The sequence below is a fragment of the Lepidochelys olivacea genome, assembly GCF_965140295.1.
Source record: "Lepidochelys olivacea isolate rLepOli2 genome assembly, chromosome: 14".
NCBI classification, from domain to species: Eukaryota; Metazoa; Chordata; order Testudines; family Cheloniidae; genus Lepidochelys; species Lepidochelys olivacea.
In genome coordinates, this window is record NC_140424.1 from 25,189,082 (window position 1) to 25,205,601 (window position 16,520).

At 44.9% G+C, this 16,520-nt stretch overlaps 1 protein-coding gene across 1 annotated transcript in view; it reads right to left on the minus strand.

The window, feature by feature from the left end:
• The window catches only part of DNAH9 (dynein axonemal heavy chain 9), a 387,812-nt gene that overhangs the window by 63,786 nt on the left and 307,506 nt on the right, over positions 1–16,520 (minus strand). The gene's annotated exons all lie outside the window — the stretch shown is intronic.

The window sequence follows — 16,520 nt, forward strand, 5'->3', positions numbered from 1 at the left end:
GATACCCAGGATTCTTGAGGTGATTGCACATACCAAATCATAGCCTTTGGCTATGCACAATCAGCTGTGTGAGTCTCTAGAAAGCAGGGTCTACTAGATCCCTTGTTGCCCATATAGGGTTTGAAGGTAAAAATGGAAGCATGGCCTGAACCTCCCTTCAGCTCCTTCTGCAAGAAGCTTTAATCAGAGACTCACAAAATGGGTGAGGAGAGTGGGTCCTGAGGGGCAATCATTTTGACGAAGCATAGGGAGGAGGGTAAGGAACCGTTTTTCTCCTGAGAGAACTGTCCCATGGATTCCCACTCTGGAGATTAACAAGTGGCAGTGAGCATCACTCACTCCATTTTCCTCCCCACCCCATCCCTCAGTCCCACCACATCCACCCATCTGGGTTGTGACCTTCTCCCAAGCACCAGACACATCAAACGTGTCTATAACAGACATCACAGTGTCACATTATGCACAGGACTCAATGTCAACTTTCTTAGCCACCTCAGCCTGTAGGATCCAAGGCCCCTGAGGAGAACATCTCAGCAGGGAAATCATCCTGGCAGACTGACAGCAGGAGACAGGGAAGCAGCCCCAGAGGGCTGAGCCCAGACCATGTCCGCAATGGTGCAGGCCCTGACAAACACTGCTCTGTAAAGAGCAACCAAAGGGGCAGAAGCAGGGGAGCGTCAAGGGCTGGGGGTGAGTTCCCAGCCCGCTGCCAGACAGAACTAAGAGGCAGTTGGGGCCATTCCTGCTTTTTGCCCCTGGAAACCCTCTTCCTGGGAGGCGCAGGGGAGTGGGGGCGGGGAGGAAGAGGACTATTGTGTTCCAGAAGATTCTGAGCTCATGGCCGGCACGTTATCCCACCTATGGAATCAGCACCGGGCATTCCTGGGGAGAGTGAATATCCTCCCACATCAGCATGCACAGCTGAGCACAGAATTTGGCTCAGGTGGTTACTTTATACACAGTTCAGATTCAGACCCATGTCTGGCTTTGCTGCAGTCAGAAAGCTACACCTCTCCTTTAACTCTGCATAGGATCTCAGGCTCTGCTACCTGCACCTCCTCTCTAGTGATCCTGGGCTTGATTGCCTTTACAGGCTGCCTGATGGGGTACTAACTGGAAACCAAACTGCACCTCACTTCTCAGTCTTGCCTTTGGTGTCCATGCCTGCACTCTATCCAGGGACACTGGGGAACCGATGCCCTCACCCACCAGAGGGGGTAATGACTCTCCCTATCCCCAGCCAATATAGAAGTGATGTCCATGGACTGCATCTAGGTCTCCATGGCTAAAATATGATCACTGCAACAGAGAGTTTGGAAGGAAAGGTATAAGCCAACAGAGAAAAAGATTAGACATATTCTACAGAGTATCCACCTCAAATAAATAGTTAAAATAAATCTGCATTCACATATCCACGCAGACGGTCTCTAAAATGCCAGGCAAGAGACACTTCTTCCTGCGCACGCTGCTGTCAGCAACAGTGACACAACTGGCTAGGACTGGAATTTCTGGGCCCAGTACTGGCAGGAGGTGCTGAAGATGATATCTCTACAGAGAATGAGTATGGAAGCAATTCCCTTGTAGCATTAACAATCACAAAAAAAAATGGGAAATGGAAATGTTAACACTGCGATGAGCAACAGAAGGGAAATCTGGTTAGCTTCAGCACTGAGATATTCAATGGCTGCAGCCAGCCACTGGTTCAGGAACACCATCTTCATCAACATGTGCAATTTCAAATAGATTTGATAGCTGAAATCTGTCTCTTTCTACCCCCAAACACACTTGCTGTCTCTCCGCACATACACACTCTCTCTCTGCCTGTCCAGCTTCTCACGTTGGTGCTCATCACCATCACATCTGAGCACTTACAGCAGCCATAATACATCACTCTTCCCAGAAGGAGCTCAAAAATAGTGCTGATGAGCACACCTAGGCACCACTCCCCAAGCTATGAAATGCAGCCATTCTGCATCAACATGCCATGACAGCGTCAAAGAGGGAAAGTGGAGAGTAACTTCTCCAAGTTAAGCCTCTGAGGCAAGGGAGAGAGACCGAATGCATTAACCATGTTGGGATGTGGCCAGGAAGGGACCAGAGCTATTGCTCCTTCTCTTGCAAAGGTGCCACAGCATTGTTAGTGGTTGCAAGTATGAAGGCCCTGAATTTGTGTCTCACCCAAAAGGTTGCCCCTCCAGCAGCACACTGAAGCACCACATCAGTGTCATCTCAGAGAGAATTCCACCCACTGAGTCATGTATCACTATTGTTTTCATCAGAAATCTCACATCCGAGTCGGGAATGGGTCCAACCCTGATGGGGCGTGGCTCTAGGCCTGTGAATTTCACATATTCACATATGCAAAATGAAGTCCTCCCCTGCCCGCACTGTAGCAAATACAAGGGGCATGCTAACATTTTCCTTTGAGACAGAATTAGCATTTCCCATCACAATACAATTTGGTTTATTTTTACATTGTGTCCTTTATTTGCAGTATCACAGGGAGTTGATCTGAGGGCAGAGAGAAAGGGAGAGCTTTACAGAGAGATGAGGATGTGACAGTGTGGCTCAAAGGGATGAGAAGAAGAGCCAGGCAGATGGGGCAGCAACACACAATGCCTCACTGGGCTGCTGCCTCTAGGGAATGGGTTGAATGTTTTATGCACAAGAACAACTTCAAAGGTTTGGTGTCATTGTTACTTCATAGAACTTATCTTCCAGTGCCAGATACACAAAGGCCTACAGTAGTGTATTTATTGGAGAGAATACTTATTCTTATCACTGAATGCAGTCATTTTTAAGGACACTATCAGGTCAAATCTGACCCAAAATGTGTCGCTAAAATGAGTTTTTACAAAACCTAAGACAAGTATAAATAGGTCCATGGATTTTTTTCATCTTTAGTTTTAATGGAAATAGTTTAAAATACAAACCAAATAACTCTCCCTCTGTAGACTTTCAACCCAGACAGTGCAGCATTGTTCTGTTGCACCAGAATCTGAAAGTGAAAGTGACAAGTCTAGTTTCCATGTCCTACCCTGGGGTTAATAATATAAACAAGTAAAATAGTATCAATAGCAAACTGTTTGCCATCCCCAAGTGTTTAAAAATCATGAATTGGGCCCCTCAAAATCCTGAGACTTGTTTAAAAACGAGTTTTTTAAAAAGAATAAAATGTGGGCTCTTCTTATATGCCTTCTGCTTTTTGAGCCCTTTGGGTTCACTTGGTTTCATGTTTTCAAGCTTTTCTCCCTAACCACGAGCACCAGAAACTCTCTATGGGGGAAAAAAAAGAGAAAGAGAAAGCTGAGCGTATCACCTAATCCCAGGCTTCCAGCTTCTGCGGCTTCAAGAAACACCCCAAATGCCACAAGACTCATGACAGAATTGTGAGAGTAAGCAACACTGTGAAAACTAGGAGATTTTAAACACCCAAGCAGTTTGAATAATCTAGGGTATTATTTGTGAGATGTGTTTTTATCAAGTATCCTTCTTTGAACACGAGATTGCTCCTGTAGTGTCACTATTTTATATTGAGCACCTTTGAACAGGTTTTCGGAGTAACTGCAAGGTTGTAGATTGTAGCTGAGGCTCTCAGCACAGAGCATTATGGTCTCTGTGATTACGTTTAAGGAAAGATCCAATACACAACGGTGAGGAGAAAGTAACAAGCAACACAAATACATGTAATTTATTTGTGATTGTTATAGGTTCTACATATGTTTTATTTAACCTTGGAAAATTCTCCTCCCTCACTCCAGTCCAGTAATTTGTCAGGTGAATAAAAATAGCCTTATTTTGTTCATCATTATTGTTATTATTATGCCTAAGTGTCCCACTTTAATAACAGATCCCGTACAAATAAATAACACAAACACTCCCAGACAGCTCCCAATCTAAGATTTAAACAGTGCATGATAGATGAGTAAACAGGCCAATGAGGAGGACAAGGTTATGGTGAACACAGATGTGTTTGCATGAATTGCTCATAACAATGCTGCCAGTAGTCACAGGTGGCCACCAGGCTAGGCAATGCCAGACCCTAGTAATTTATAGGCATCTTGGCAAAGGCTGACTTTAAGGAAGACAAACTGGCAGTTTTGTGAATGTTGACAAGTAATTCTGAATGGCAGGGGCAACACACAGAATAGTCTGTGAAAACTTACAGGGTCCTGGCTAGCCGTAACTGAAGCCAATGGCAGATCAAATTATTTCAATGGGAGCAGCAGGACTATATCTGCAGTCTGGGAATGTTCATTTCTATTCCAAAGTTCTAAATGTTCAAGCTCTGCATTTAACTAGTCGTCTAAGCTATGGATTCTCCAAGTGTGCCATAGTATTACTCCACCAATGGGCCAGAGATGCAGGCCTCCCCAGTGAAAATAAGGGAAAGACTCCCCACAACCTTAGCATCCCATGATGTGTTTAGAGCAGTACTCGGGGGAAGAACATGCAGTCAGTTCCTTACGGTCCTTGTTTGAACTTTTAGAACTTGGCAAAAGCAGAATTGCTGAGTTAATGTTCAGTGTTTGATATCTTACTTAACTAGCTGGGATATGACAAGGCTCTTCTTACCACTGCATTGCTATCTTGGGCACTGGGCACTCAATCCCTCCTAGTCTGTGCCTGTGGCACATAACAGTGTAGTCTCCTGGGGGCTGTAATACTTTGGTCTAATTTCAGTTCAGTAATTTAGTCTTGAATTTAGCAGGTGCTGGGTGGTGTTGGTGGCCTGTGATATCAAGAGATCTGACTAGATGATCTGATGACCCCTTCTGGCCTTAAGCTCTATGACCTTATACCTTCCATATGCATTAGAAAGGTCTATTTTCTTGAGTGTAAATACATTTTTCCATTTCTCTCCTCCATTTGCTGTGGGTTTGCTCATGGCTCCTCAGGGAAGCCAGCATCCTCACAGCTCAAGATACACCGCTCCACGGAGGATGGTAAAGCCATGCCTATGTCCAACTGAGATTGATAAATTGGGTCATGCTGGAAGCTGACACATTGGCAAATGAACTATTCCATTTGAATAATGTTAACTAGATGGATTAGAGAATGATGGATTATTTTCCATCTTCTCAGACTAGGTTTTGTTTTGTATTATTCATTTGCCGGAGGTATTGTTTTTGTTTAGCTGCACTACCTGAATTATTCAGCTCAGGAGTACAAAACTAATGAAGGTAAAAATAAAGACACGATGCGTTTGTCAAACTTCAATCAGCAGTCAACACAAGCGGTACATTTTAATCATCCTCGTTACTTTTACAGAGGCTGACAAGCTCACTGCACCTTATGCCCCCATCTTCCTTCAAAGCCTTCGCCACTTTCTCCCCTTGACTAAGTTATTACTGTTATATTGGGATTCAAGTGTGCATAGCACCATTAATTTATGTGACCCTGTACAAACACCTCCTTCAGCTCATGCGCACCCCCTTTCTGGGCTACCATCTGCTGCCATTTTAGCTGGCCAGCCGTAGGTGTTCTAGGAGTGATGGACCGCATCATGAAACACCCAGAGAAGCCTGAGTAAGGAGTTAGGAAGTAAGGACTCCAGGATTGAGGTGGTTAGTATATTTGTGTGGATATCTCCATTGAATAAAAAAGGTCAAGAATGAAAAATTATCCATAAAAAATCACCTGACCTGGGACCACAATGTTGCCATCATATGGTCATTGCATGGTGTCTCTCATGGGCAGAGTTAAGGGTGTGGTAGTGTGTGTGAACTTTGTATTTCCATCATCTAAATGTCTGGATTGCTTTTAAATTTACCCTTAACTCCAGAATGGGATTAAGGCACAGCCATTATAGGCCCACCTCTCAGGCCCCACTCCCTGGAGTCATGTGATTACATCCGACTCTGGGGTTGTATTTTAAAGAGAGTCACTAGTTCTCATGGTTGAAAAGAAAATCCTGAAATCCTAAAAACATGCCCTGAGTGTAATCAGTTCAGGGGTATCTGTCTGAGTCTGCAGACTACCTGAAACTATAGCTCAGAAAGGCAAGAATGGTGCCACCCCAAATGACCGGCTGCCCTGCCAACACCTCCCCTGAAGAGGACTCTGTATGTGGCAGACCCTGCCCATGTACCCTCCCAAGCAGTTACACTCCAGCTGCTGGGGTAAGTACTGAAGAGGCCCCCTCCTGCCGTTCCTGTGGGTGAGGTGATTCTGTGCCACTTCCCCTGCTTTGGAGGGTGAGGGGGGAGAAAGTGTATATTTGAGGATATGCTGTATTTTTCATATAGAACAAAGTTGAATTCTTGCTTCAAGAGCAAAACTGCTCATTCTTAACACTCTGTGGCTGTGACAACCACCTTCATAACATACAATCTGCTATTTGTCCAGTGTCCATACTTTGGTGTCACAAGGTTTCTGGCCCCTTAAGGGGAGTTGCTCCTCAGACCCACTTGTGACAAGTTTAGCTCTTCTCCCCAGATGGGGAGGATACATAACAATGAATGATGTCATGTGACAGATGGGTCAGGTGGCTGAATCAGGTCTAAGGTAGATAAGGAAGAGGCCTAGAGAGAAAAGGTGTGTGTTAGCAGATGTCTGCAGACACTGCAGAAAGTGAGTTCTTCTGCAAGGCCCTGCGTGAGCAGGAGAAAAGGCACAAAGAGAAAGGAGGCTGTTGAAGAAGGCAGACAAGGCCTTGGGTCCTCTCCAGGACCAGAAGGCTTAGCTCTAGGAAAGGAGGCTGGGGAGTTACTGCTGGAAGAGCAGGAAGACAGATCGTCAGGAAGGAGGGGCCCGGGCCCAGCTTGGGACTGGGGTGAAGACTCTGTTGTTTGAGTTTTATTTTGAAAGACTGCAAGATTTAACAATTTGGACCCCACAAGGGGAATGCTTTGAATGTTTCGACTGTATGGAGTGACTAAAGTGCCCTGAACAGAAGGTGAAATTAAGGCAGAGCACCATAGAGCCATCCAAGGTCGTGAGGGGGAGCTTGTACAGCAGGTGACCCAATTACACTTGGGATGAATGCCAATCTTGAGCTGATAGCACAGAGCTCTAGAACCTGGGATATGTTAACCTTCTGAAGGACTGCAAACAGAATCTCCATGGAACTTTTGATCCTTCTAGAGTTTGCCGTCCTTCTAAAAGTGCGGCTCTCCAGCTCTGCCTGTCTTTCATGTTTATAAGAGCAGATATCCAAAAAGGGACAAATCTTGGCCCCAGCTTGGTGTGTTAAGCCAAATATCTCAGCTCCCTCCCCACCTGCCCTCCCCCGCCCCATACACAGACTGGAGCAGAGAGATCTGGTTAGCAAAATTATTACCAAGCTTAGCTGAAATAACATGTGCACTTGAGCCTTTTCCTGTGAATTGCCAATTAGGAGCTGTCTCGCTAAATGGCTTAGTACAAACTTGTCATGTAAATTGAAGATCATACTGTAGAATCTGCACTTATGGATATCATGTGGATCTATAACCCCTCCTGAAGGACTTTGGGTCCATAACCCACTGAACAGATCATACTCATCCTGCCAGGTAATTTCATTAACATTTATATTAATCTTTATATAATAATGAAGCCAATTACAATTACAAACATATTTATCGTATAACTCAAAATTCAAATAATGATACTTGATTAAAATATAGAACTGATTCCAAGTACCACACAGGCATGGTCACAACAAAATGGGAATGGCTTCTATAAAAATGTTGCAATATATTCTACAGTGGTGAGGTACAGAATCTGACTGGGCTTTCTCTATTCATTTTGTGATTTCAACAGTCTCTATGGGAATCGAGAATAAAAGACCATTTATTGAGAAGATGGTAAACTGGACCCTATTTGCAAGGTTACCTAATACTTCACGTTATAACCTGTTTTCAATTGCTTTTAACTTTACCAAACTTTAATTAGTTGGTCTGAAATTTTTCATGCTTTGGCAGATATATTTTTTTTAATTTAAACTGAAATGTTTGAGCTGTTTTTGACATAAGGCTAGGAAAATTAGGTTGTTTTGCCACTGTAAACGTATTTTCCAAACTTTTTTTTTTTTTTGGAAGAGCTCTAGCACTACAAGGGTTTGGAGCAGGAACTTGCAACTTGGCTGGGGGATAGTGCTGAGGGCAGGGAGGTGAATTTTGCTGTGTTTCTTAAAATCCATCCAGATTTGGCCAAGTTATAAATTACAGAAAATCACCATTTGTACATGCGCAGTAGAACCTGTTAGAAGACTGCTCCTAAAATCTCTGACCATTCCATCTACACTGAGCATGTGCCCAAGCCCCCCTAATCCTTTTGTATCGTTCTAAAGCAGCCCCACAGAACTGAACATTTGGATGGGACATAGACAAAATGGCTTGTTTCTCCTTCCCCTATCGAAATATCCTTTGGCCTAAGGGGTGACATACTGGGCTAGAAGACTATGAGTTCCCGTCTCACTTCTCTTGACCACTGTTAATCATTTTGTGCACTTCACAACTCTGAATGCAGAGCAAGGCTTCATTCTCCTACCTGACAAATGAGGCAAATATAAGCCACTCTCTTTTACAGATGGAGTAACTGAGGGGCTCTACTAGCTCATTTCTGGCAGAAGTCAAAATAAAAGCAAGGTCTCTAACATGGCAGACCCAAATCTAAGCCCTGGTCTACACTAGGAGTTGAGGTCGAATTTAGCAGCGTTAAATTGACTTAACCCTGCACCTGTCCACACGACGAAGCCCTTTTTTTCAACTTAAAGGGCTCTTAAAATCGATTTCTTTACTCCACCCCCGACAAGGGGATTAGCGCTGAAATCGGCCTTGCTGGGTCGAATTTGGGGTAGTGTGGATGCAATTCGATGGTATTGGCCTTCGGGAGCCATCCCAGAGTGCTCCATTGTGACCGCTCTGGACAGCACTCTCAACTCAGATGCACTGGCCAGCTAGACAGGAAAAGGCCCGTGAACTTTTGAATCTCATTTCCTGTTTAATGATTAATTTGCCTTGGCATTCGCAGCCAGTACAGCTACTGGAAAAGTCTGTTAACGTGTCTGGGGATGGAGCGGAAATCCTCCAGGGACATTTACATAAAGCTCTCCTGGATGTCCTCCCACAGCCTTTGCAAAAGGTTTCTGAGGAGAGCAGCCTTATTCCGTCCACCATGGTAGGACACTTTACGACTCCAGGCCAGTAGCATGTAGTCGGGAATCATTGCAGAATGAAGTATTGCAGCATATGTTTGCTGGCGTTCAAACATCATCCATTCTTTATCTCTCTGTGTTATCCTCAGGAGAGTGATATCATTCGTGGTCACCTGGTTGAAATAGGGTGCTTTTCTGAAGGGGACATTCAGAGGTGCCCGTTCCTGCTGGGCTCTTTGCCTGTGGCTGAACAGAAATGTTCCCTGCCGTTAGCCACGTAGTGGGGGGAGGGGAAAGTGGTTAGCCACACAGTGGGGGGAGGCAAAATGCAACCGTGTAACGAAAGCACATGTGCTATGTATGTAATGTAAACAGCAAGGTTTACCGTGAAAGAGTGTACCCATTGTTCTATAAAATGTGTCTTTTTAAATACCACTGTCCCTTTTTTTTTCCTCCACCAGCTGCATGTGTTTCAAGGATCACAGGATCTTCTCCTTCCCAGAGGCTAGCGAAGATTAGAAGGCAAAAAAAAAAACGCACGCACGATGAAATGTTCTCTGACCTCATGCTGTCCTCCCACACGGGCAGAGCCCAGATGAATGCATGGAGGCAGACAATGTCAGAGTGCAGGAAAGCACAAAATGAATGCGAGGAGAGGTGGCGGGCTGAAGGGAGTAAGAGGCGGGCTGAAGATGATAGGTGGCAGCAGCGTGATGAGAGGAGGCAGGATACAATGCTGAGGCTGCTGGAGGATCAAACTAATATGCTCCAGTGTATGGCTGAGCTGCAGGAAAGGCAGCTGGAGTACAGACCCCTGCTACAGCCCCTGTGTAAACAACTGCCCTCCTCCCCAAGTTCCATAGCCTCCTCACCCAGATGCCCAAAAATGCGGTGGGGAGGCCTCCGGCCACCCAGCAACTCCACCCCAGAGGATTGCCCAAGCAACAGAAGGCTGGCATTCAATAAGTTTTAAAGTTTTAAAGTGTTGTGTGGCCTTGTCCTTCCCTCCTCCACCACCCCTCCTGGGCTACCTTGGCAGTTATCCACCTATTTGTGTGATGAATTAATAAAGAATGCATGAATGTGAAGCAACAATGACTTTATTGCCTCTGCAAGCGGTGACCGAAGGGGTGAGGGGAGGGGAGGGTGGTTAGCTTACAGGGAAGTAGAGTGAATCAAGGGGGGGGGGGGTTTCATCAAGGAGAAACAAACAGAACTGTCACACCGTAGCCTGACCAGTCATGAAACTGGTTTTCAAAGCTTCTCTGATGCGCACCACGCCCTGCTGTGCTCTTCTAATCACCCTGGTGTCTTAAAGCCAGGGCATTAAGGGGTAGGCTGGGTCCTCAAGGATAACCATAGGCATTTCAACATCCCCAACGGTTATTTTCTGATCTGGAAAAAAGAAAAGGAGTACTTGTGGCACCTTAGAGACTAACCAATTTATTTGAGCATAAGCTTTCGTGAGCTACAAGTGAGCTGTAGCTCATAAAAGCTTATGCTCAAATAAATTGGTTAGTCTCTAAGGTGCCACAAGTACTCCTTTTCTTTTTGCGAATACAGACTAACACGGCTGTTACTCTGAAACCTTTCTGATCTGGGAAGAAAGTCCCTTCCTGCAGCCTTTGAAACAGACCAGAGTTCCTGAAGATGCAAGCGTCATGTACCTTTCCAGGCCATCCCACGTTGATGTTGGTGAAATGTCCCTTGTGATCCACCAGTGCTTGCAGCACTATTGAAAAGTACCCCTTGCGGTTTATGTACTCGCCAGCTTGGTGCTCCGGTGCCAAGATAGGGATATGGGTTCTGTCTATGGCCCCATCACAGTTAGGGAATCCCATTGCAGCAAAGCCATCCACTATGACCTGCACATTTCCCAGATTCACTACCTTTGATATCAGCAGATCTTTGATTGCGTTGGCTACTTGCATCACAGCAGCCCCCACAGTAGATTTGCCCACTCCAAATTGATTCCCGACTGACCGGTAGCTGTCTGGTGTTGCAAGCTTCCACAGGGCTATTGCCACTCACTTCTCAACTGTGAGGGCTGCTCTCATCTTGATATTCTGGAGCTTCAGGGCAGGGGAAAGCAAGTCACAAATTTCCATGAAAGTGCACTTATGCTTGCGAAAGTTTCGCAGCCACTGGGAATCATCCCAGACCTGCAACACTATGCGGTCCCACCAGCCTGTGCTTGTTTCCTGGGCCCAGAATCGGCATTCCACGGCATGAACCTGCCCCATTAGCACCATGATACCCACAGTGCCTGGGACCGTGCTTTGAGAGAAGTCTGTGTCCATGTCCTCATCACTCTCGTCACCGCGCTGATGTTGCCTACTCGCCCGGTTTCGCTTTGGCAGTACTGCTGGATAATGCACGTGGTGTTTAATGTGCTCCTAATTGCAAAAGTGATCTGAGCGAGCTCCATGCTTGCTGTGGTATGGCGTCTGCACAGGTAACCCAGGAAAAAAGGCACAAAACGATTGCCTGCCGTTGTTTTCACGGAGGGAGGGAGGGCCTGACGACATGTACCCAGAACCACCCGCGACAATGTTTTTGCCCCATTAGGCATTGAGATCTCAACTCAGAATTCCAATGGGCAGCGGAGATTGCGGGAACTGTGGGATAGCTACCCACAGTGCAACGCTCTGGATGTCGACGCTAGCCTCGGTACTGTGGAAGCACTCCGCCGTGTTAATGCACTTAGAGCATTTTGTGTGGGGACACACACAATCGACAATATAAAAATGATTTCTAAAAAACCGACGTCCATAAATTCGACCTAATTTCGTAGTGTAGACATACCCTAAGTCTCCTAGCCACATTGCTTTTCAGAAAGAAGCCACCACATCCACGTGCTTGAGTATGCTGCCTGTAAAATGGGGCTACTCCTGCATATGCCAGCTGATTCTGTAATGTCTTTACCTCAAGTGGTAGAGGTGTGTGCTATAGACCCTAGATTTAAACACTGCTGAGGCCTACTCTGGAGAGTTGTTACAGCTGCACATGATGGAATTTGTATTTATTATTTTAAAACCTTAGGAAATTAGATTAATCTGCCCCCCCACACCCAAAACCCCCCCAAACCCTACAATCTGGTGCACCTGTGTATTCTGTGACAGTTTTGCACCATTCCCTCCAGATAGAGGGTGGATTAACATTTCTAGAGAATGGACATGACCTTTGCTTCAACAAATCTCAAGACAGTAGAATCCATATTTGTGACAGTGGGTTAGAAATAACCCCCCACACTCTGGCAGGTTATGTCCTTGTTTGGAGAGTTATTGAAGCACAAAGGCTGCAGGAATCATTGTAAGAGGCATGGAAGCACCTGGAGAAGCCACATTTCTCTGCTGCCACCCAGGTGAGAAGTCACCACTTCAGAGGTTCATCTCTGATCTGCCCAGCAGCAAACCTTAAGATGGAGACCAGTGTCAGTCTGCCAATAGGAAGAGTTCAATCAGATATAAAAATTATTTCAGCTAACAGGTTAAAATGAATAACTAAGTGTTCCCATGCAGCACAGAACATTTCAGTGAGGATAGGTCCATCAATGGCTATTAGCCAAGATGGTAAGGTACACAATCACATGGTCCAGCTGTCCTTAAACCTCCAATTGCCCGAAGCTGAGACTGGGCAACAGTGGATTGATTACTTGAAATTCACCATTATATTCATTCCCTCTGAAACATCTAGCAGTGGCCATTGTAGAAGGCAAGTGGATTAACTGGCTGCACTGGGTCGTACCAATGGCCCATTCTTATGCCCTTAGGAAAGTTTCAGATGAGCGCAGATAAATACATGTGGGAGAGTTGTAATCTGTGTGTTTGCCTGGACACTGCTTTTGAACCCAGGCCCATGGGGTCTCTAGATTGCATCCTTGGCCACAACGGTGCACTGAACCATCAGCCATAGAATTACAGAATCATAGCACTGGAAGGGACCTCGAGAGGTCATCAAGTCCAGTCCTGTGCACTCATGGGAGGACTAAGTAGTATCTAGACCATCCCTGACAAGTGTTTGTCTAACCTGCTTTTAAAAATCTCCAGTGATGGAGATTCCACAACCTCCCTAGGCAATTTATTACAGTGCTTAACCACCCTGACAGTTGCAAAGTTTTTCCTAGTGTCCAACCTCAACCGCCCTTCCTGCAATTTAAGCCCATTGCTTCTTGTTCTATCCTCAGATGTTAACGAGAACAATTTTTCTCCTTGTAACAACTTTTTATGTACTTGAAAACTGTTATGTCCCCCCTCAATCTTCTCTTCTCCAGACTAAACAAATCCATTTTTTTCAATCTTCCCTCAGATTATATTTTCTTGACCTTTCATCATTTTTGTTGCTCTCCTCTGGACTTTCTCCAATTTGTCCACATCTTTCCTGAAAGGTGATGCCCAGAACTGGACACAATATTCCAGTTGAGACCATATCAGTGTGGAGTAGAGCAGAAGAATTACTTCTCATGTCTTGCTTACAGCCTGCTAATACATCCCAGAATGAGGTTTGCTTTTTTTGCAATAGTATTACACGGTTCAGTCTTATTTAGCTTGTGATCCACTATGACCCGCAGATCCCTTTCCGCAGTACTACTTCCTAGGCAGTCATTTCCCATTTTTATGTGTGCAACTGATTGTGGCTTCCTAAGTGGAATACTTTGCATTTGTTCTTATTTTCTCTTGTGCACTGAATTGCATCCTATTTACTTCAGACCATTTCCCCAGTTTGTCCAGATCATTTTGAATTTTAATCCTATCCTCTCACTTGCAACCCCTCTCAGCTTGGAATCATCTACAAACTTTAAAAGTGTACTCTCTCTGCAATTTTCTAAATCATTAATGAAGATATAGAACTGATCCCTGTGGGACCACACTCAATATGGCCTTCCAGGTTGAATGTGAACCACTAATAACCACTCTCTTGGGACAGTTTTCCAACCAGTTATGAATCCACCTTATAGTAGCTCCACCTAGGTTGTATTCCCCTAGTTTGTTTATGAGGAGGTCATGAGAGACAGTATCAAAAGCCTTACTAAAGTAAAGATACACAACATCTACCACTTCTCACCCCCACCCCCAGCCATAAGACTTGTTATCCTCTCAAAGAAAGCTCTCAGGTTGGTTTGACATGATTTGTTCTTGACAAATCCATGCTGACTGTTACTTATCACCTTATTATCGTCTAGGTGTCTGCAAATTGATTGCTTAATTATTTGCTCCAGTATCTTTCCAGGTACTGAAGTTAAGCTGTCTGGTCTGTAATTCCCCAGGTCCTCCTTATTTCCCTTTTTATTGATTGGCACTATATTTGCCATTTTCCAGTCCGCTGGAATCTCAGTCTTCCATGACTTTTCTAAGATAATCACTACTGGCTCAGATATCTGCTCAGTCAGCTCCTTGAGTATTGTAGGATGTATTTTATTAAGCCCTGGTGACTTGAAGACATCTAACTTGCCTAAGTAATTTTTTAACTTATTCTTTCCCTATTTTAGCTTCTGATCCTACCTCATTTTCACTGGCATTCAGTTAGATGTTCAATCACCACTAACCTTTCTGGTGAAAACTGAAACAAAAAAGTCATTTAGCACTTTTGCCATTTCCACATTTTCTGCTAGTTTCCCCAACCCCTCATTGAGTAACGGGCCTACCCTGTCCTTGGTCTTTCTCTTGCTTCTAGTGTATTTGCAGAATGTTTTCTTGTTACCTTTACATTTCTGGCTAGTTTAATCTCAGTTTGTGCCTTGGCCTTTTTAATTTTGTCCCTACATACTTGTTATTTGTTTATATTCATCCTTTGTAATTTGACCTAGTTTCCACTTTTTGTAGGACTCTTTTTTGAGTTTCAGATCACTGACGATTTCCTGATTAGCCAGATAATGACCATCCTTCCGATCTCGCCAAACTTCCTATCTTTCCTGTGCAGTGGGATAATTTGCTCTTGTGCCCTTAATAATGTCTCTTTGAAAAACTGCCAACTCTCTTGAACTGTTTTTCCCCTTAACCTTGCTTCCCATAAGATCTTACCTACCAACTCCTTGGGTTTCCTAAAGTTTGCCTTCTTGAAATCCGTTATCTTTATCTTGCTGTTTTCCCTCCTACCATTCCTTAGAATCATGAACTCTATCATTCATGATCACTTTCACCCAAGTTGCCTTACACTCCCAAATTCTCAACCAGTTCCTCCCTATTTGTCAAAATCAAATCTAGAACAGCCTCTCCCCTAGTAGCTTTTTTCCACCTTCTGAAATAAAAAAATTGTCTCCAGTACATTCCAAGAACTTGCTGAATAATCTGTGCTCTGCTGTGTTATTTTCCCAACAGACATTGGGGTAGTTGAAGTGCCCCCTCACCACCAAGTCCTGTGCTTTGGGTGATTTTGTTAGTTCTTTAAAAAAAAGCCTCATCCACATCTTCTTCCTAATTAGGTGGTCTGTAGTAGACTCTTACTATGACATCACCCTTGTTTTTTACCCCTTTTATCCTTACCAGAGACTTTCAACAAGCCTGTCTCCTCTTTCCAGCTTAACCTCATTCCGAATGTATACACATCTTTGATATATAAGGCAACACCTCCTCCCTTTCTTCCCTATCTTTCCCTCCTGAGCAAACTGTACCCTTCTATACCAATATTCCAGACAGGTGCATTATCCCACCAAGTTTTTGTGATGTCAGCTATGTCATAGTTGTGTTTAGTGACTAGCATTTCAAGTTTTTCCTGCTTATTCCCCATACTTCTCGCATTAGTATACAGACATCTAAGATACTGAAATGATCCCCCACCCCCGCCATGTTCTCTCTGGTCTTTCCCTTATCCCTGCTATAACAGCCCATGCTCCCCCCAGATTCCAACCCTTCTCCCAGGTCTCCATGTTTTTGATTTACCTGTGGGCTTTTGTCACCTGCCCCCATTGAACTTAGTTTGAAGCCCTCCTCACTAAGTTAACCAGTCTGTATCTGTTACTGGGTCAGCACCCGAACTCTTGCTAGTGCCCCCTTTCTCTGGCCGACAATGCCTGTATACACAGTTCTTTTTCACAGGGTAGCACCCACCTCTCATGGATGGTCCCCTTTTTCTTGGTTGGGTGTGAGCCTATTTTTATTTTTTGGTCATACATCAAGTGCCACGCCCCCCCAGCCAATGTTCTTTTGGCAGATCTTCAGCAGCTCAGCCCTCCAGCCGAGCTGCACACACTGTCCCTCATTCAGGGGTATACAGTCCAAGTTCTTGTCATGGCCCTGGTATGGGGCCCTAGCTCTAAGGCTTCTCCCAGAGGCACTCCCTTCTTCAGCCAATGAGCCAGGGCCCATCTCAGTACCTGCAGATGGTGGTTTTTCAGCTGGCCTCCCTGGGCTCAATTCTCAACAAGACCAGTGGGACACATCTTGGCACCCTTGCTGGCCATGCCAGGTCCTGTGCTCAGTCCCTCTGGGCTTCAGCCAGCCCA